The following is a 22,910-nucleotide window of genomic DNA, read 5'->3' as shown; positions in this document are numbered from 1 at the left end:
GGTGGAAGATGGAGTCAGTCTCACAGACATAGAAGCAGGTGCAGACTGATTATCTATGGGCGTTAACCCCGAAGCTGTGCCTGGCAGATCCTTTACAATAGGGACATAAAGGGGTCTTAACTACTTATGGATTCACAAAGATGGACCTAACTACTATATAAGGACACAAAGGGGAACCTAACTACTATATTGGTGCCAAAGGGGACCTAACTACTATATGGGGGCACAAAAGAGGACAACTATGTATTTGGGCACAAAGCAGACCTATTTACTGTATAGGAGCAAAAAGGGGAACATTGCTACTGTGTGGTAGCACATAGGGAGCCATTACTGATATGGGAGTACAAAGGGGGCACTATAACTGTGTGGGTTCACTATTACTGTGTTGAGCACAAAAGGGTGGGTACTATTACTGGTGTGGGGCATCAAGAGGGAGCATTATTTCTGCCTGGGGCACTATAAATGGTGAGTTTTGGAAGAGGGTTGTGGAATAGGTAGGGCGGGTGCTGGAAAAGAGAGGAGCCAAAGATGTTTGTGTTGCAAATTCTGCAGAGGTGAGTTGTGGCTGGAAAAGGTCATCATGGCGTTCTGGGCCTGATAAAGAAGAAAAGGGAAAATTAACGACTCTAATCTGAGAAGATGTCAACTGTGAGTCACTGGATTTTACTGTACTGTATTCACTTATATGGTCTGCAGAGTGCCTGTCTGGTGCTGGTATCTACCACTATATAATTACTATATGGTGGTAATATTATTCTTTCTTTTACTACACAATTAAGAGTGGTCTTGTCCAACACTGGGTGAATACAATCCTTTTGTAACTAAATAAAGTTGTTTTAAAAAAAATAATTTTATGAAATTCAGTTAAACAGAAACTGAACACAGCACTGTTGGTTTTCCGAGTATGCTATCTCTTCTAGTGCCACCATTTAAATGGCTACATATGTAATTTAATTATATTGTTGATCTTGCTTTCTGGGCAATTTTATCACATTTTCAGTCCTTATATTTTCAAAGGAATTCAATTTGACTTAAAAACCAAGTTGCGGATGTACTGCCAAGCTTATTACAATAGTATTAAACATAGTATTTAAATACAGACAAGGTCCTCTTTGTAGCCACAGCTTACAAAACATAGAAAAGAGACTTGTGTTGTAACCTTGCACATAATCTAACAGATATTTCTTTCTTCCCTAGAATTTCTAGAGTATGAGATGAATGCACGTCTTTGATGACCACATGTGCTCTTTTGGGCAATGAAATTACATCACTATAGAAGTTTAAGACTAAGTTAAGGCACACTAAAGCTATTTCTCAAATACATTTCCTGTGAGTGCTACAAGTTAATATGTATTTAATTAATTTTTCTTTTCAACAAATTTTATTGAAAGGTTTTACAACAAGGTAAAGGGCATATTTCGAAAACACAAAGAAAACATATAAAACATAAAAAATAAATCTTTACACTCAGCAAATTATATTGCAGTTATAAAGACAAAGTGTCGAACATTCGTGGTTGCAGTGACAATAAAATGCAGCATCAATATAAGAAAAAGAAACATCATAAAAACAAGAGACGGAGAAGGGGGAAGTAGAAGGATTGGGAAGAATATAGCGGAAAGCTGGGAAAGGTAAGGGGGGTGTCGGCCAGAAATCTGGAATGAAAGAAGTCGTTGGACTTTAATAAGCAGTAACTATAGTGGCAGGCAGGTGAGGGTATGCGTAGCTAATCCAGGGTAGCCAGAGCGACTCAAAACCGGCAACTCTATCTAGTAAGATGCTTGTACGTTTTTCGTTCACAAATATCTGGTCCATTCTAGTTTTGACCCCTGCAAAAGTTACTGTACGTTTTTTCCAGGAGTGGGTTATTTTTGCAGCCAATAGGGTATAAGAGAATAACCGAAATTGTGCGTTTGTGAGCTCTGGGGGTTTGTGATGGAGAAGACCTATCTTAGGGTCTTTTCGTATAATTATGCCAAATAAACTTTGGCCGAGGCCAAACACCCTACTCCAGAATCGTATAAGCCTTGGGCAGGACCACCAGATGTGGAGCATGTCACCAGGAGTGTGGCAACCACGAAAGCATGAGTCGGGGTAGGTGGGAAAAGCGCGTGCAAGTCGGCTAGGAACCAGATACCACCGCATCATGACTTTATAAGCTGATTCTAAAATATTCATATTAATTGAGCAGTGCGACACTGTGCTCCAGATATTGTGCCATTCTGCTGGTTCAAGCGTCACCCCCAGGTCCCGGTGCCAACGATCCACATATGTGTGAGGAACAGGTGTGGGGTTGTTAAGGAGCCACTTATATAAGACTGATATGATCCCTTTAGTGTTAGGGCTAGTTTCGCAGATTCGCTCGAACTGAGAGTAAGAGTCAGAAGCAGTCTTGTTATGGAGAAGAGAAGTAATCCAATTCTTGAGTTGTAGATATCGGAACACTTCGCCATTGGGAATCTGCTGAGAGGTCTGAAGCTCACAGAACGAGAGAATCCGAGAGTGAGTGGGCGTTAGAAGGTGATGAACTCTGAGTATACCACTTGACCACCACCATTTAAAGGCATGGTAATTGTCTGCGCCTGGGGAGAACAGGGGGTTATGCCACAGGGGAAGGTGCGGCGAGATCAATCTGCTAGAATATTTGACAGAGTCCCATACCGTTAAAATGTGCGTAAGTGGGGGGGGGAATATGAGGAGAGCGAAGGGAGGGGGGCAACCAGGGCAGTGATTGGATTGGGGTTGGCGACATCGCCGGAATATCCAGGTACACCCATAAAGGCATATTTGCAGAAACCTGCAATTTGGTTAAGGATGCTATCATAGCTGCTTGGTAATATTTGGAAACATTCGGAACCCCCAAACCCCCATCAACCTTTGGCGAGCAAAGGGTAGACCTGGATATTCTAGGGCGCGCTCCCTTCCAAATAAATGAAGAAATCCGGTACTGAATGAGGCGCAAAATGTGTGGTGGGACTTTGATTGGCAGGGTTTGAAACAAGTAAAGGAGCTTTGGAAGGATGGTCATTTTGACTGCAGAGATGCGCCCCATCCAGGATAGATAGGTGGATTGCCAGGATGTCATCGAGGATGTTAGAGAGCGGATAAGGGAGGGGTAGTTAGCGGAATACAGCTGATCGTAGGAGGGGGTCAAATGAATACCCAGGTAATTCAGTGAATGTCTGGCCCACTGAAAGGGGAAATGACTTTGTAATGAGTGCAGAGTTTGTTGTGATAGGTTAATATTTAATGCGATGGATTTCATGGGGTTTATAGCAAGTCCAGAGATTGAAGCGAATTCTGATAGAGTTTGCATTAAGTTAGGAAGGGAGACAAGGGGTTGGGAGAGCATAAGTAGCATATCGTCAGCGAAGAGGGACAATTTGTGTTGCACACCCCCTAACTCCAGACCCCTGATGTTCGGATTTTGGCGAATCATCATAGCTAGGGGTTCAAGTGCTAGAATAAATAGAATAGGGGATAGAGGGCATCCTTGTCTGGTGCCCGTTCAATAGAAAAGGAAGCAGACTGATAACTTTAGCAGTAGGGTTAGAATAAAGGGCGTGCACCCATGACATAAAATGGCTACCAAAACCCCACTTCCCCAAGGCAAAATCCATGTAAGACCAGGATATTGTATCAAAGGCTTTTTGAATGTCGAGCGAAAGGAGCATTGAAGCCACATTTCTCTTACGTGCCAGATGAACCAGGGATATAACTCTCTTGGTACAATCGCTTGTTTGTCTGCCAGGGACAAAGCCTGCCTGGTCTCCATGTATAATCCCGTCAAGGAAGCGGTTGACTCTAGTCGCCAGAATTTGTGCTAAAATTTTTATATCAGTGTTCAGGAGGGATATTGGTCTATAATTAGTAATTTGAAGAGCGTCCTTTTGAGGTTTGGGGATCATTGCAATATGGGCCGTCATGGTTGGTGCCCGAAGGGTCGTGCCAGTTCTGATAGTGTTAAAGAGTTGGGTTAAATACGGGCTTAGGAGCGGGGAAAGTTTTTTGTAGTATAATGGGGAGAAACCATCTGGACCAGGATATTTAGAAGGTTTTAACTCCTTGATAGCCGCCTGAACTTCCGTCTCAGATATCTCGGCCTCCAAGGCATCAAGATTGGCGGGGGTGATGCCCGGAAAGATCAGATTGGCTAACAGGCCTTCAGCCTTCAAGGGGTCAAAAGGTGGGGGGGATGAGTACAATTTGAAAAGGAAATTTTTGAATTGGGAGACAATCTTATTAGGGTCTGCTGTTATTGTGCCGGAGGCTGTCCGCAATCTAATAGGTTCTTTTGGCACCACGGGAACTCGCAGCTGGCGAGCTAAAAGTTTACCTGGTTTATTGCTTTGCGAGTAATAGCGCCGTTTGGACCATCGTAGTTTACGTTCAGCCTGTTCCGGTAATAAAAGATCGAGTTCTAATTTGGTGGCCTCAACCGAAGCTTTATTAGTAAGCGAAGGAGTCTGTTTCCAAGCATTTTCGTTTTGGTCTAACGTTCGGTATAAATCTGCTATCTTCTTTTCTCTGTTTTTCTTTTTAATGGACCCCATCCTAATGAGAGCCCCCCGCAGGGTGGCTTTATGGGCTTCCCATAGTATAATCGGCGATGACGTGGAGCCCACGTTTAAGTCAAAGTATTCCTTAACGGCTACTTCAATCTGTGCAAATGAGTCTTTGGATGTCAATAGGGAGTCGTTTAGGCGCCAATTAAAGGAGAGCCCCCGTGGGACCAGAGAAGAGAAGGAGACCTCAACAGGGTTATGGTCAGACCAGGGTGTGCTAAGTATCTTTGCAGCGGAGCATAATGGTAATGAACGCTGAGACGTGAATATGTGATCAATGCAACTAAAAGAGGAGTGAGGGTTGGAGTAAAAAGTAAAATCTTTTGTATTAGGATGGAGTTCCCTCCACAGGTCTTGGAGATCATGTGTGCGTAACATGTCGCTAAACGTAGATGAAGGAGTTTGAGATGTGGGTGAGGTCGGGGCTGGGGATTTATCTATAGAGGGATTGATTACCAGATTTGAGTCGCCCATGACCACTAATAAGCCCTTACGATTAGCATCTATCAATTTAAATAAGTGAGAAAAAAACCCTGTTTGGAAATCATTTGGTCCATAATATCCCACTAAGGTCACTTCTATATCAAATAGAGTGCCAACAAGAATCACATAACGACCAGTAGGGTCAAGAATTTCCGTATTACAAAGAAAAGGGAGATTCTTTCTGAAGGCAATAACTACCCCACGTCGCTTTTCATGAGCATATGCGCCATGGAAAACAGGGAAATGTGCGCTGAGATATTGTGGTCTGGAGGTGACAGAGAATCTGGTTTCCTGGAGACAGACAATGTCCGCATGACAGGCTTTATAGAAATGAAATGCCTTCGATCGTTTATGTGGGGAATTGAAGCCTTGGACATTATGAGAGATTATTTTTAAGGCAGAGGCAGCCATATGTAGGGTCTAGTAGTTTTATAATGAGTTCTGACCGACGGGGGAAAGGGAAAGAAGGGCCGGAAAGAGAGGGGTGGGAGAAACAGATTAAGTAAAAAGGGGTATAGAGACAAATATGCATTTGAAAATCTAGAGAAAGAAAGTGTCCGAAAATCGGCCAAGAAGGGTGGACAGTAGCACAGGGGGTACTACTAATAGAATCCGGGGTCGCCAACACCTGGGCACAAAGGTGTGGTTACGGCAATCCGTTGAGGCGAACCCAAAGGCGTTGTCATGACAGAGAGGGGAAAACAAACCAGGCAGTGTGGACAGAGGGAAGAGAACAACAATTTCCCAAAACATTCTGCCCCAAATAAAATTGCGGACCAGGCACGCCGAGGCACTTACAATCATATGGTCAAAGTTTAAACATGGCTGTTATTCAGTGCAGTTGAATATAACCCACCGCACTGTGTGGCTTGCCGCGGGGCCGCATGCCCGCCACCCACCACCCCTGACCTTGGGGCGGTGAGTGACAGGCAGGCCACACCACGGTCAAGAATCAAGTCCCCGTTCCGGTCTGCATAAGGCAGGGCCGGGCTTATCATTAACATCAAATTATAGCGCAAGTTGATCCCCTGCGGGCCATACACACAATGCCGCCAAAAAGCAAGGCAAAGCGTGTCTGGCCGGCAAGACAGAAAAATGACAACCACATTAATGGAGGAAAGGGTTAGTACCAGATTAATAAACATTACATTCAGTTAAACGGCAAACTCTTTTCAGATACAGCAAAACATAGCTGCCATGGCAGCCCACTCCTCAGAACATAGATCAGTCTCCGCTGCAGGTGATCCAATACACAGGGTGAAACATGCTAAAAGTACTCATCCATCAGCCGGGATCGTCTCGGAGATCAGAAACGGCTCCAGCTCTCCCAGGCGGTCTGCGTGGAGGTACCTTGTTCCAAATGGGACGTAGCAGCGGCCCGTCCCGGCGTACCTGAGAAGGTTGACTCAAGCGGTCAGCGTCTGCCGGTAAAAGCTGCAGGGTGACCAAAATTTGCTTAAGCTCGTCTGCCGAGCTTGCCGAATAATATTTGTTATCCAGAGAGAATTGGAGCTTAAAGGGATGTCCCCAGCAATATCTGATCTGGCGATTTTGTAGAACAGCTAGCAGGTTTCTCATATTCCGTCGTTTCTGTATGGTGATCGGGGAAAGATCAGCAAAAATCTGGTATTTGTGGCCCTGAAACTTAAGGGTTGATGCAGCTCTGGCCTTCTGGGACAGGGTTTCTTTGGTGGCATAGTAGGTGAGTTTCACCACTATATCTCGTGGCTTGCCATCTTGACGCTTAGGGCCGAGCGACCTATGGACCCGGTCCATCTCCAGCCTGTCTATTGGGAGACCCGGTGCCAGCTCTTGGAATAGGGCTGTAATGGAAGAATTAAGGTCCTCGTAGGTCTCAGGCAAACCTCGTATCCGGAGGTTCCCCCGCCGTGCACGATTCTCGAAGTCCTCTAAACTAAGCATTGTAGAATCTAGGTCTGTTCTCATCGAGTCAAATTCGGCATCATGCGCGTTCAGAACTTCAATGGTGTCGTCCATCTTGGTTTCCAGGACGTTCGTCCTGGCTTCCAGTTCGCGTATCTCTCGGGTAAGATCTCTCGACAGCTTAGAAGCGATAAGTTGCAATTCTTGCTGTAAGAGCTGTTTACATTTCTGCAGCAGAGAGGCGTCTCTGGTGGTGAACTGGGGTTCAGGTAGCTGTGAACCGTCTTCTTGGGAGACTGCGATGAGCTCAGGCGAGGCCTGTAGTTCGTCTTCAGAGACGGTCGACATGGCGGGCGAAGTTGCAATCTCAGGTGGGGGGCCAGGGACGGAGGACTCTGGTGGTTTCAAGTCCTTTCGCCCCACCACACTCTTCCGAACCATGGACAATCCGGGCAGAAGATCCTCCGGAAGGAGGAGAAGGGTAAGTGAGCGAAGGGATTCACCTCGAATATAAGCTTTTTGTAGCTGTTGTGCCCAGGAGTCGCGGAGCTACCTCAGCATGCGGCCATCTTGGTTAGCAGCTCGCGAGCGCCCCCGTATTTAATAAATTTTTATAATCTTTATAGTCATATACAACAGAATATCTTGATTTCAAGAACACACATGAAACCGATTTACTCCACAACTGTAAAATATAGTATTATATATATACTGTAAATGTGATCATACATCTAGTAACCTTTGCTGACAAATAGTGAAGTAATTGCCTATAGCAACAAATTAGGTCACTTCTTGAATTTTCTAACCTGAAATAAGATTGGTTGCTGTGGGTAACTGCTCTGTGGGTAACGGCTCTAGTCCCCCAAAGATGAGCAACTGGTTATTGCTGGGCCAATTGGTCCGCATTAGAATCAAACGTTACACAGCACCAGTGAAATGAATGTGCAATTTTTGTAATGCATGGATGTGCCAGATCTGCCAGTGCAAGAGCTGCTTTTTGTAGTAGCTCCATGTTCTAGATAATAGCGGTGGATTCTGATCATAGGGTATATAAATTGGGAAGTCCAACGCCTAAAACCTAATTTTCTTGCTATACAATGCTCAAATAATATTGTCACATAATTTGTAAATAATGGCACCAAAGTGCCCATATAATATTGCTATACACTGCTTTCCATTCACTGTCTTCCCATATATAAATAAAAACAGAAGTCATAGACCGTTTTATAATTATGTTTGTTTTAGATATCACATTTTTATGTGTTTTTGTGTTTCCAAAAGTGACAGGAGCCATATTTGTTTGTATTGTGAGGTAGGACAATCTCTTAAACTTTACTAAAACAGTCTAGCAGATAAACTCTTTTTCACAAACTATTCCTTTCCACAGGCCTCTTTCTCTTTTTCTGAGATCACCCCTAGGTTGTATTAATTCACAAAGCCCTCCTTCTCTCACCTTTTGGTTAGAAGTCACTTTTCTCCAATTAGTGCCCTTTATGCCCCTCTGTAGACCTTCCGGCCTTATACTTTCAGAGACTTGCCACTCAGTCGTTTCAATCCCACCCTTCTAAGGAAAATTTACTACAGGACATTGTCGTCCGACAGGCACATCTACCAGAATGTCTCCAGACTTGACACAGTTCTCTTCCCCCACACTTCCAGTTACGCCAGGATACAGGTAGCCTATACGCTAGGGACCTGCTCTCAAGGGTCACCTACTGCTATCTACTGCAATGATTATACAGCGGTCCATCCTTTGCAGAAATACAATTACCAGGCCACATTTCAGACTTCTAGGGCACACAAACCCACTGAAGCTTCCTTCCAGGCCTAGCTGTCCATGGAACATTCTGACCTTCCCATTAGGCCTACTACAGCTTCTCCTAGCTTTGTGCACAGTACTGCTAATTCTCTCCTGGTCCCCACCCACGGTCTAACTATCTCCATCAGATTCTCCCAAAGTTACCATTCCAGCAAGGCAAAATACTCTGCCACCAGCAGCGCTTCAGCAATGGCCCAATTGTACTCGCCAGACTACCCTCCTCCACGGCCTACCTCGCTCCGTACTATACTATATGTGTAGTCTGATAGCTCACCGTCTGCTCTGTGACCCCAGCCTCCTACTGCACCTAACAACACAGATGTCTCTGCCTTAGTATCGGACTGGCCTGCGTCAACCTCTGGCATCCATCCTCAGAAGCTGCAGCCTCCAGCCTTCCACTGTTCTAGCGCAATAGGCAAGCCTGCCCTGATTACTGGATCTCCACCAGCAGTGCTCACTGCACTCCATGAGGTTCTCCTGCTCTCTGCACCCTTTGAGGTGCCAAATCTTCTCTATCTCTACCCTTTCAATACATTGACTAGTTTCCCAAAGCCTGGATATAGGCCTACTCCATTTTCTCTCAGTGTAGCAGCTCCCACTGCACTCCATGTGGCTCAGCCACAAGCTGCTGCACTTTCAGCATATAATGTGATACAACAGAGCCATCTAGAGGAAAAAACACAAACTACAACATAATATATGTATACACCGTGTTCCAAATTATTATGCACATTGGATTTAAGTGTCATAAACATTAAATTATTAGTTTTTCAATTAAACTCATGGATGGTATTGTGTCTTAGGGCTCTTTGGATCATTGTAATCAATCTCAGACACCTGTAATAATTAGTTTGCCAGGTGTGCCCAATCAAAGGAAAACTACTTAAGAAGGAAGTTCCACATTATTAAGCAGGCCACAGGTTTCAAGCAATATGGGAAAGAAAAAGGATCTCTCTGCTGCCGAAAAGCGTGAAATAGTGCAAAACCTTGGACAAGGTATGAAAACATTGGATATTTCAATAAAACTTAAGCGTGATGATCGTACTGTGAAAAGATTTGTGGCTTAATCAGAGCACAGACGGGTTTGTTCAGATAAAGGCATAATGAGGAATGTTTCTGCCAGACAAATGAATAGGATTAGGAGAGCAGCTGCTAAAATGCCATTGCAAAGCAGCAAATAGGTATTTGAAGCCGCTGGTGCCTCTGGAGTCTCGCAAACCTCAAGGTGTAGGTTACTCCAGAGGTTTGCAAGTGTGCATAAAGCTATTATTCGGCCACCCCTAAACAATGCTCACAAGCAGAAACGGTTGCAGTGGGCTCAGAAATACATGAAGACTAATTTTCAAACTGTGTTGTTTACTGATGAGTGCCGTGCATCCCTGGATGGTCCAGATGGATGGAGTAGTGGATGGTTGGTGAATGGCCCCCATGTCCCAACAAGGCTGCGACGTCAGCAAGGAGGTGGTGGAGTCATGTTTTGGGCTGGAATCATGGGGAGAGAGCTGGTAGGCCCCTTTAGGGTCCCTGACGGTGTGAAAATGACCTCTGCAAAGTACGTAGAGTTTATGACTGACCACTTTCTTCCGTGGTACAAAAAGAACCGTGCCTTCCGTAGCAAAATTATCTTCATGCATGACAATGCACCATCTCATGCTGCAAAGAATACCTCTGTGTCATTGGCTGCTATGGGCATAAAAGGAGAGAAACTCATGGTGTGGCCCCCATGTTCCCCTGACCTCAACCCTAATGAGAACCTTTGGAGCATCCTCAAGCAAAATATCTATGAGGGTGGGAGGCAGTTCACATCAAAACAGAAGCTCTGGGAGGCTATTCTGACATCCTGCAAAGATATTCAAGCAGAAACTGTCTAAATACTCACAAATTCAATGGATGCAAGAATTGTGAAGGTGATATCAAAGAAGGGGTCCTATGTTAACATGTAACTTGGCCTGTTAAGTTTTTTTTGATTGAAAGAGCTTTTGATTTCTGCAAATATGACCTCCTGATGCTGCAAATTAACATTTTAGTTCTCTTTACAACCTTTAAAATGTTTTGATCTCTGTTGTGCATAATAATTTGAAACAGTGCATTTTGAGTTTTTTACTTCTAAAAACAAATCTGTTATCATTAGGAGATTTGTTCAATAAAATTTGCATTATACTCCAACGGTTGATGGCTTGAAGATTATACTGACTGTCATTTGCATCGACTATTTAGGAAAATCAGCGAAAAATAACATTTGCATAATAATTTGGAATGCGGTGTATACATAGAAAAACAAGAGAACAGGGAGTCATGCACTATTGAAAATAGAAAAATCTTTATAGTAGCAAAAAGCTAAAACACATGGTAAAACACAAAAGATCCAAACAGAAATAACGGTCTGCAGCGATACAGTTAAAACTACACCACAAGATCTCAAAGTATAAAGGTATTTAAATGCTTATGTCATATAAGATACTGAGCAGACATACAATTGCTTTCATGGTATAAACGCTTTACAACCAACCATAGTGTTGCGCACATGATTTAAACAGGAATAATAGTTCATTCCATAGAAGAAAGAGGTAAGAACTTAAAGGAACAGTGTCATCACAAATTATTTTTTTATATGTTAAAGATGTTAGTGCTTTATTAAAAACGTTTATATTCATTTGTGTGTTTGTGTTTTACTTTTTCTTATTTTTACACTTTTTCTTCCCTATGGGGGCTGCCATTTTTTGTTCCATTTCTGTCTGTGTCGATTAACGACACATACAGACATGGAATACGGCAGCCACAGTCCCATAGGGACTGCGAACGGCTCCCATCCCATTGACTTCCGTGTACGGCGTCTGTGTGGGAACTGCGCATGCGCCGCTCCCACACAGTCCAATTCGAAATTGGCGCCGTCCGGCGCCATTTTCCTGTGGACCGGAAGTCACGGCCGGACAGTAATATTACTACTTCCGGTCGCGGCTTACGGATTTGTGCACTTGGACCAGCGGCAGCAAACGGAGCGGACGGGCCGGAGGGAGCCGCGGCGGCAGGAGCAGGTAAGAGATTTCAATGTATGTTCGTGTTTGTGTGTGTTTACTACTGTATGTAAACCTACTACACTGTGTGTTAGCTCAAAAAATGCCGACACACAGTGTAGGAGGTTACACCGTTCAAACCCCTCGTTTATCCCGGCACTAGCCAGGATAAAGGAGGGGGGGATGCTGAGAGCTCACTAGAGCGAGGGCTTTTAACCCAATGTTGCAATGCTGCAATTTTGGGAATAGCTCCATCTAGTGACCAAAAATGGGTAGTATTATAAATTAGAATTAATTTATAATATTTCCTGACTCGTGAAAAAAATAACAAAAATTTGAACAATGTTTAATCACCCACACACTAAATGTTTAATTTAAAAAAAAAAAACATGTTTTTCTGGCAACACAATGCCTTTAAAGGTAGAGTCACCTATAGATATGCAAGTGCGGTGAAACAAACACCCACATCAGTAAGATGCTGGGAAGTAGGGAAAACAAGTCCCAATTTTGAGAAACCAAGTCACACATTTGTAGCTAAATAATGTCTTACCCATTTAGTGTGGTGAAGGTATGCCAGACGAGCGCCCTGACGTGCGTTTCACGTAAAATAGCTTTCTAAAGGGGTAACTTTAAGTTGTTCATAGAAAGTTTAAATACCAGACTGACAGTATCAGCTGATCTTTGGTAGACCAATGAGAGTCCAAGTCAAAGGCGCGTGCGCTACGATCACTCGAGAACACAAACCCAGGATGCAGAACGCTTCTTTTATTTTATATACATGGAAGAAAGAGGTATGGTATTATGTCCATTTCCTTCTTTTTTGAAGGATCGTAAAAACACATTTAAACCCCCACTCCCCCTTCTTTGCTACGAGGACCGATTACCTATATGTTCTCGTGAGTGCGCATGCTCTGTGACCTATCTTGCGGGGTTCACGGCTCAGTTGTCGCGGCTGGCGTTCTGCACGTCCGCCCCGTTACATACGGGGGGCGGCGCATGCGCGGTGGCTTTCTGCATCCTAGTTTGTGTTCTCGCGCGATCGTAGGTCACGAGCATGCGCCTTTGAGTTCGACTCTCATTGGTCTACCAAAGATCAGCTGATACTGTCAGTCTGGTATTTAAACTTCATATGAACAACTTAAAGTTACCCCTTGAGAAAACTATTTTATGCGAAATGCACGTCGGGGCGCTTATCTGGCATACCTTCACCACACTAAATGGGTAAGACATTATTTAGCTTCAAACGTGTAACTTGGTGTCCCATATTTGGGACTCGTTTTCCCTACTTCCCAGCATATTACTGATGTGGTTGTTTGTTTCACCGCACTTGAATATCTATAGGGGACTCTACCTTTAAGTTCTTACCTCTTTCTTCTATGGAATTAACTATTATTCCTGTTTAAATCATGTGCGCAACACTATGGTTGTGTCACGTTGGGTACGTGGACCCACTGGGCCATACCGCCTTGACGGTATGGCAGCTGGCCAACAGGACACAGGTCACAGTCTATAGTTCGTATAGGTGTACCTGTGGTAGCTCAGACAGTAGCAAGACAGGCTCGGCTGGGACTAGGCAGCAGGCAGGCACCAGGCGTGGTGTAGCAGGACAGGCATGGTACTCAGCTCAGCATGACTCCAACTCAATACAGCACCTGGACCAGGATAGCACAGGATACAGGTTACAGGTAGCAGGAACGGGAAACACTGGGAACTGGAAAACGCTAAGGAGACCATTTGCAAAGACACACTAGGGTAACAACAGCAAAGCTCAGGCAATGCAGAAAGGGGCAGAACCCTTCTTACAGTCCAGGGTGCTCATGGGCTAATTTGGTACTTTAACTCAGGTGCTCACGCTAGCACTTTAACAGAGGGCATGAGCGCGCGCACCCTACGGGACCCGGCCGAGAGAATCGGAAGTGGGCGCTGGCGTCTCCTGAGGAGGAGATGGGGGCCTTCACTCACAGATCCATGGCTGTGTCCATCAGAAGGTGAGTGAGCCTGACGGCCCGCAGCCATGGGCATGACAGTATCCCCCTTTTACGCCCCCTCCTCTTGGGGCCAGAGCGAGAGAGAAACTTCTTCAGAAGGGTAGGAGCATTGAGGTTCTCCTCTGGCTCCCAGGACCTCTCTTCAGGACCAAACCCCCTCCAATCCACCAAATAAAAGGGTCTTTCACCCACTCTCTTGGTGTCCAGGATCTTCTTAACCTTAAAAGTATCTGTTGAACCGCAGGGAGCCGCTGCAGGACTAGGAATCTTGGAGTAGCGGTTCAGGACCACAGGTTTCAGAAGGGAGACATGGAAGGAGTTGGGGATCTTGAGGGTAGGAGGCAGCCGAAATTTGTGAGAGACAGGGTTGATTTGTTGCAAAATCTCGAAGGGTCCAAGGAACCTGGGAGCAAACTTGTACGATGGCACCCTCAGCCGGATATTCTTAGAGGACAGCTATACCTTAGTGCCTGGAAGAAACTGGGGAGGCTCTCGTCTTCTTGTGTCTGCCTTTCTTTTCATGAGGTCGACAGCCAGCAGAACAGAAGATCGGGTCTGCTACCAGATTTGTAGAGTGTCCCTGAATGTAGAGTCAGCTGCATGTACCTGGGACGTAGTGGAAACAGGGAGAGGTATTCGTGGGTGTTGGCCGTAGATAATGAAGAATTGGCTGGAGGCGGTGGACTCACTAGTGTGGTTGTTGTAGGAGAACTCAGCCCAAGAAAGCAGTTGCACCCAGTCATCATGCTGCCTGGAAATAAAGTGTTGTAGATAGCTCTCCATAATCTAATTTAGTCTCTCGACTTGACCATTGGACTGGGGATGGTAGGCTGAAGAAAAGTCCAACTTCACACCGAGGAGTCCGCAGAGGGCTCTCCAGAACTTTGAGGTGAACTGAACCCCCCGATCCGACACAATATGCAGAGGCAAGCCGTGCAGACGGAAAATGTGTTGGATGAAGAGATTGGCCAGTCGGGAAGCAGAAGGTAGGCCGGTGAGTGGAACAAAATGAGCGATCTCGGAGAATCGGTCCACCACCACCCAGACCGTACTGCATCCAGCAGTGCGAGGCAGGTCCGTGACAAAGTCCATAGCAATATGTTGCCAGGGGGCATCGGGCACAGGCAGCGGCTGGAGCAGGCTTAACGGTTTGGAGTGGGCAACTTTATTTGCTGCGCACACCGTGCAGGAGGAGACAACGTCTGTGGCACCCGCGTGACCTGCCAATTTGGAACTGTGTCCCCATCGGAGGAGGTAGTAGACAACACCCGGCGGGTGTGACACAGTAGATGCAGCGGAAGACACAACTTGACTTCAACTCTAGACGGCATAGAGTCACAGTAGCACGGGATACAGGGTACAGGCAACAGGAACGGGTAACACTGGGAACTGGACAACACTAGGAGACCATTTGCAAGACAAACTTTAGGTACACAACAACGCTCAGGCAATGTCAAGAGGGTAGAGCTCTTTTTATAGTCCAGCAGCATTCTGGGCTGATTGCAGATTTCCTACAATTGTGCGCACACTGGCCCTTTATGGACATGCACGCGCGGGCGCACGCGCGCCCTGCGGGGGACAGTCTCTGAACCAGGAAGTGAGTGGCAGCGTCTCTCAGGGGGGATCTTGAGAGTAGGAGGCAGCCAAAGCTTGTAAGACACAGGGTTAATTTGTAGCAGAATCTCGAAAGGTCAGAGGAACCTGGGAGCAAATTTGCAAGAGGACACCCTCAAACGGATATTCCTGGAAGACCGCCAGACCTTCATACCTAGAAGAAACTGGGGAGGCTCTCGTCTTCTAGTGTCTGCCTTTCTCTTCATGCGGTCCACCGCCAGCAGAATAGAAGATTGGGTCTGTTGCCATATCCGCAGAAAGTCCCTGAAGGTAGAGTCAGCTGCAGGCACCTGGGACATAATAGAGACAGGAAGAGGTATTCGAGGATGTTGGCCGCAGTAGAAGAAGAACGGACTGGAGGTGGTGGGCTCACTAGTATGGTTATTATAGGAGAACTCAGCCAACGGGAGCAGCTGTACCCAGTCATCATGCAGTGGTTGGAGCAGACCAGCTGGTCTGGAGTGGGCAACTTTATTTGCTGCGCATACCGTACAGGAGGAGACCAAGTCCATGACGTCTTTGGGCATCGTGGGCCACCAGAACTGATGGGCAATTAGGTCTCGGGTCTTCCTGGCACCCGCGTGACCTGCCAGCTTCGAACTGTGACCCCAGTGAAGGATTCTTCCTCTGTCTGTCAGACGTACAAAAGTCCTTCCCAGAGGAATGTCTCTAACTTGCAGAGGGTTGACAGAGAAGATGCAGGAAGGATCAATAATATATCTGTGGGGACTCCACAGTGTCCTCTGTCTCAAACAACATAGACAAGGCATTGGCCCTCACATTCTTGTCGGCAGGTCGGTAGTGGAGTTCGAACCAGAACCTAGCAAAGAACAACGACCACCTGGCTTGACGAGGATTCAGCCGTTGAGCCGTCTGAAGATAGGCCCAGTTCTTGTGGTCCTTGAAGACCAGAATAGGATGAGCTGCGCCTTCTAGTAGGTGTCTCCACTACTGCAGGGCAAGCTTGATGGCCAGTAACTCCCAATCCCCAATCGAGTAGTTGCACTCTGCGGGAGAAAACAGCTTAGAATAGTAGCCACATACCACAGTCTTGCCTTTCGAACCTCTCTGGAACAAAAGTTCACCAGCACCAACAGAGGAAGTGTCCACCTCTAACGAAAACTGTAGGGATACATCAGGGTGATGAAGAATAGAGGCTGACGTGAAGGCCTTTTTTAAGGTTTTGAACGTGGCTTCTGCTTCCGGAGTCCACACCTTGGCATTCATGCACTTTTTGGTGATGGTAGAGATGGGAGCTGTTAATGAAGAGAAATTGGGAATGAACAGCCGATAGCAGTTGGCGAACCCCAGGAAGCGGTGTATGGCCCTTAAGCCTTGGGGGCGTGGCCATTCCAGGACAGCCTTTACCTTCTCAGGGTCCATTTTGAGGCCCTGATCGGAGATGATATAGCCAAGGAAGGGTAGAGACTTTTTTTTCAAACACGCACTTCTCCAGCTTGGCATAAAGATGATTCTCCCTTAATTGAAGCAAAACCTAGCGGACATGCCTCTGATGAGTTACAGGATCTGGGGGAAAAAATCAAAATGTCATCGAGATAAACCATGTAATTTCTTGATTTTATTTGTTCCATACTTACCCTATGGCTATTCCAACACATATGGACGTGATCATTAACACAACACATACATTTACATCATACTTAGCGTTCTATCTTCATCCCACTCTGATACCGGCAATCACAGCGCCGATGACTTCACTTCCGCCACTCGACACTGATGTACTTCCGGTGCCTCACATATAAACACTGGCGATACTCACATGTTCCAGATACACACGGCAGATCCGGCGGACATCCCATACAAGTGACACTAATAATCAGGTACAGCTCTTCCTGTTTTCTTTTGTTTTGTCTTGTTTTGTTTTCCTTTCTTCTCAGCTTTTCTTGTTCTCTGTTTCTTTTGTTTTCTTTACTCTAATCTATTACTCCCCGGTATTTTGTGGATGGTCTATTACCATGAGGATTCTCTCCTCTTTCTGCTCCATTAGAGTATATTGCTATTCCGATTCCAGCTACTCAGCCACTAATGAAATATACACATGTGACCAATATATTCATGTTAATTGTACTTAATATCGCTATATTATCTCCTGATACATTACACCGCATTCCAAATTATTATGCAAATGTTATTTTTCGCTGATTTTCCTAAATAGTCGATGCAAATGACAGTCAGTATAATCTTCAAGCCATCAACCGTTGGAGTATAATACGAATGTTATTGAACAAATCTCCTAATGATAACAGATTTTTTTTTAGAAGTAAAAAACTCAAAACGCACGGTTTCAAATTATTATGCACAACAGAGATCAAAACATTTTAAATGTTGTAAAGAGAACTAAAATGGTAATTTGTTGCATTTGCAGCATCAGGAGATCATATTTACAGAAATCAAAAGCTCTTTCAATCAAAAAAAACTTAACAGGCCAAGTTACATGTTAACATAGGACCCCTTCTTTGATATCAGTTTCTGCTTGAATATCTTTGCAGGATGTCAGAATAGCCTCCCAGAGCTTCTGTTTTGATATGAACTGCCTCCCACCCTCCTAGATATTTTGCTTGAGGATGCTCCAAAGGTTCTCAATAGGGTTGAGGTCAGGGGATCAGGGGGCCACACCATGAGTTTCTCTCCTTTTATGCCCATAGCAGCCAATGACACAGAGATATTCTTAGCAGCATGAGATGGTGCATTGTCATGCATGAAGATAATTTTGCTACGGAAGGCACGGTTCTTCTTTTTGTACCACGGAAGAAAGTGGTCAGTCATAAACTCTACGTACTTTGCAGAGGTCATTTTCACACCGTCAGAGACCCTAAAGGGGCCTACCAGCTCTCTCCCCATGATTCCAGCCCAAAACATGACTCCGTCACCTCCTTGCTGACGTCAAAGCCTTGTTGGGACATGGTGGCCATTTACCAACCATTCACTACTCCATCCATCTGGAACCATCCAGGTTTGTACGACACTCATCAGTAAACAACACGGTTTGAAAATTAGTCTTCATGTATTTCTGAGCCCACTGCAACCGTTTCTGCTTGTGAGCATTGTTTAGGGGTGGCCGAATAATAGCTTTATGCAGACTTGCAAATCTCTGGAGGATCCTACACCTTGAGGTTCGCGGGACTCCAGAGGCACCAGCGGCTTCAAATACCTGTTTGCTTCTTTGCAATGGCATTTTAGCAGCTGCTCTCCTAATCCTATTAATTTGTCTCGCAGAAACCTTCCTCATTATGCCTTTATCTGAACGAACCTGTTTGTGCTCTGAATCAGCCACAAATCTTTTCACAGTACGATGATCACGCTTAAGTTTTCTTGAAATATCCAATGTTTTCACACCTTGTCCAAGGTATTGCACTATTTCACGCTTTTCGGCAGCAGAGAGATCCTTTTTCTTTCCCATATTGCTTGAAACCTGTGGCCTGCTTAATAATGTGGAATGTCCTTCCTAAGTAATTTACCTTTGATTGGGCACACCTGGCAAACTAATTATCACAGGTGTCTGAGATTGATTACAATGATCCAAAGAGCCCTAAGACACAATACCATCCATGAGTTTAATTGAAAAACTAATAATTAAATGTTTATGACACTTAAATCCAATGTGCATAATAATTTGGAACGCGGTGTATTCTCTTTGAAACACCTTAGGTGATAGATGCTGATACTGTACCAACAAGAAAAGATGATATCATCTACAGTGGAGGAAATAAGTATTTGATCCCTTGCTGATTTTGTAAGTTTGCCCACTGTCAAAGTCATGAACAGTCTAGAATTTTTAGGCTAGGTTAATTTTACCAGTGAGAGATAGATTATATATAAAAAAAAAAAGAAAATCACATTGTCAAAATTATATATATTTATTTGCATTGTGCACAGAGAAATAAGTATTTGATCCCGTACCAACCATTAAGAGTTCAGCCTCCTCCAGAACAGTTACACGCTCCAAATCAACTTGGTGCCTGCATTAAAGACAGCTGTCTTAAATGGTCACCTGTATAAAATACTCCTGTCCACAGACTCAATTAATCAGTCTGACTCTAACCTCTACAACATGGGCAAGACCAAAGAGCTTTCTAAGGATGTCAGGGACAAGATCATAGACCTGCACAAGGCTGGAATGGGCTACAAAACCATAAGTAAGACGCTGGGTGAGAAGGAGACAACTGTTGGTGCACTAGTAAGAAAATGGAAGACATACAAAATGACTGTCAATCGATATCGATCTGGGGCTCCATGCAAAATCTCACCTCGTGGGGTATCCTTGATCCTGAGGAAGGTGAGAGCTCAGCCGAAAACTACACGGGGGAACTTGTTAATGATCTCAAGGCAGCTGGGACCACAGTCACCAAGAAAACCATTGGTAACACATTATGCCGTAATGGATAAAAATCCTGCAGTGCCCGCAAGGTCCCCCTGCTCAAGAAGGCACATGTACAGGCCCGTCTGAAGTTTGAAAATGAACATCTGGATGATTCTGAGAGTGATTGGGAGAAGGTGCTGTGGTCAGATGAGACTAAAATGGAGCTCTTTGGCATTAACTCAACTCACCGTTTTTGGAGGAAGAGAAATGCTGCCTATGACCCAAAGAACACCGTCCCCACTGTCAAGCATGGAGGTGGAAACATTATGTTTTGGGGGTGTTTCTCTGCTAAGGGCACAGGACTACTTCACCGCATCAATGGGAGAATGGATGGAGCCATGTACCGTCAAATCCTGAGTGACAACCTCCTTCCCTCCACCAGGACATTAAAAATGGCTCGTGGCTGGGTCTTCCAGCACGACAATGACCCGAAACATACAGCCAAGGCAACAAAGGAGTGGCTCAAAAAGAAGCACATTAAGGTCATGGAGTGGCCTAGCCAGTCTCGAGACCTTAATCCCATCGAAAACTTATGGAGGGAGCTGAAGATCCGCGTTGCCAAGCGACAGCCTCGAAATCTTAATGATTTACAGATGATCTGCAAAGAGGAGTGGGCCAAAATTCCATCTAACATGTGTGCAAACCTCATCATCAACTACTAAAAATGTCTGACTGATGTGCTTGCCAACAAGGGTTTTGCCACCAAGTATTAAGTCTTGTTTGCCAAAGGGATCAAATACTTATTTCCCTGTGCACAATGCAAATAAATATATATAATTTTGACAATGTGATTTTCTGTTTTGTTTTTTTTTTATATAATCTATCTCTCACTGGTAAAATTAACTTAGCCTAAAAATTCTAGACTGTTCATGTCTTTGACAGTGGGCAAACTTACAAAATCAGCAAGGGATCAAATACTTATTTCCTTCACTGTATATGTTCATCTGTACATGACTATTATTATTTTTTGTAGAAATTTTCATTTGTTAATTATATATTAACTTGTTATATTGCTATTATGTTAAAAAATATATTTTTTCATTATTTTGGCGATAATGACAAAGGCCGTGGATCGTCCTATCAAGTCGCTCACTACTACAATATTGCCATTTATGTCGCAATAGAACTCAAATATTTTGCATCTTGATCCTTTTTGTACTTTTGTGTGTCCTGGGGTTCAAATTTTCTTCATATTGTGGGATTTCGTCCCTTCCCTACTAGCACCACACTAATCAATTGAGGAGTGCATCCCAATATTTATTCTTGATCATCAAGATACACCACAACAGAGACATAGAGGAGATCAGGAAAAATGTAATTGACAAATTCTTGAAACACCGCGGGGACGTTACACAGGCCGAAGGGCATGACCAGGTATTCGTAGTGCCCATCACGTGTATTAAATGCAGTCTTCCGAGGGCGTTCCCGGAAGCCGATGGAGTAAGTCGCACAGTAAGGAGCTCCTCTGATCACCGGCCTTAACGAAGCGGTTTATACTCGTTGTAGTCTCCCATGACATACCTATGATGGTGAGACGGTCTGCCAAGAAGCCAGAGACTAAACTGGCATCCTATGGAACCCCGAGGGGTGGCACCTTGGATGCATTCTTCTCAGACCTGCCGATGGGACACGCGCCATTGCCTGCACCCTCACAAGATGAAGCGTCACAGTCCTCCAGATGTCCGTCGGACCTAGACGAACAAGACCAGGCTAATTTGCAGCCGCTGGCAGTCAGAGAAACACATCACCCTGAGATGGATCCTCGTGAGGGGAACGGAGATGGCTTGCCGCCATCTTCTATACCAGCCTCTACTTCACATGGGGCTGAAGCGGAGTCGGAAACAACACATTATGTGGGATCACCCTCCTCCCCGCGACAGAATCTTCAGGTCAGTGAATTATCGGTACAAGCTAGAGAATTTCTAATATCCCCCAAGCCTCAGATACCTCGCAGGAATGACATTTATACATCTAAACGCCCTAGGGACATGGGCAGGTCAGGGAGAGACCCTGAGATGGAGACTCTCTCTATCTCAGATCATTTGCCGCCATGTGCTCATGACGCAGACCCGCAACCATGGCTCTCATCATCTGATTCTGAGAGTCCCACTCCCAAACGCCATGACTGGCAGTCTTTTTTAAGACAGCTTCCTACTTAAGAAGATTTTAAATCGCTTATTGCGGAGGTGAAAGACACCTGCAATGCGGCTATTGCAACAGTCCAACAAGACATACAGAAAATCTCCCACAGAATGGAGTCGTTAGAGGACGACCATGATTGTACCCGCCAATATGCATCTCGGCTGCAAACCACAGTAGTGGCACAACATACTGCTCTTTCTGATGATCAAAAGCACCTGGAAGATCTAGATAACAGAGGTAGAAGACATAATATTAGAGTTCGGGGTGTGCCCGAAGCTACTCAAGATGAAAATCTGAAGGAAGTACTGGCGACCATTTTCAATAATGTTCTGGATGCCCCCACCGACCATGCTATCAAGTTAGATAGGGCTCACAGAGCTCTAAGACCTAAAGGAGCCTCGCCTTTACCTCAAGATATTATCTGCTGTGTGACTGATTATGAGCTGAAGGAAACCATTATGAATAAAGCTAGAGCTCACCGTTCTCTTCAATACAAGGGTTCCAATGTCCAACTGCTACCTGATCTATCATGGATCACGTTACACAGGTGTAGACAACTACGCCCTTTACTTTCCACACTACGAGAAAATAATATTTTATACCGATGGGGATTCCCGTTCAGTCTCACAGCCAGACGAGATGGCCGCTCAGCGGTTCTCAGAACATCGTCTGATGTCCGGGCTTTTTGGGATATTCTGGGCATTCCGGTCCTGAAACTGACCGAATGGGAACTCTCTCCGCCTCCACCCCCACCACCACCTGTTTGGCAAAAAGTTTCTTCACAGAGGAAATCTGCTATTCCACGAGGTTCCATGTTTGACCGCGGACCCAAACCACCATTTCAACATTAACGTATTTGTTAAGGAGGCTCATACTCTTCTTTGCATGTTTACATGCTTAGACCGCACTGAAAGTTCACTCTATGTAAAAGAATGTTCTTTCTGACCTGTTTTCTTTCCTATAGGCTGTAGCAGAGTTTCATTACTATAAGATTGTACAAGATTTGTTCATCCCAGCTAT

General features: G+C 44.9%; 1 long non-coding RNA gene across 1 annotated transcript in view; it reads left to right on the top strand.

The window, feature by feature from the left end:
• Positions 1-22,910, top strand: part of LOC142759530 (uncharacterized) — a 69,763-nt gene that overhangs the window by 25,572 nt on the left and 21,281 nt on the right. Inside the window, exon 2 of the long non-coding RNA XR_012883146.1 lies at positions 1,198-1,329. This is a non-coding gene — a long non-coding RNA (uncharacterized LOC142759530). The remainder of the gene's footprint in view (positions 1-1,197; positions 1,330-22,910) is intronic.

Source organism: Rhinoderma darwinii, chromosome 1 (assembly GCF_050947455.1).
Source record: "Rhinoderma darwinii isolate aRhiDar2 chromosome 1, aRhiDar2.hap1, whole genome shotgun sequence".
In the NCBI taxonomy this organism is placed as follows: domain Eukaryota; kingdom Metazoa; phylum Chordata; class Amphibia; order Anura; family Rhinodermatidae; genus Rhinoderma; species Rhinoderma darwinii.
The sequence above is the reverse complement of the archived record's forward strand: the minus strand, read 5'-3'. Positions and strand labels throughout refer to the sequence as shown.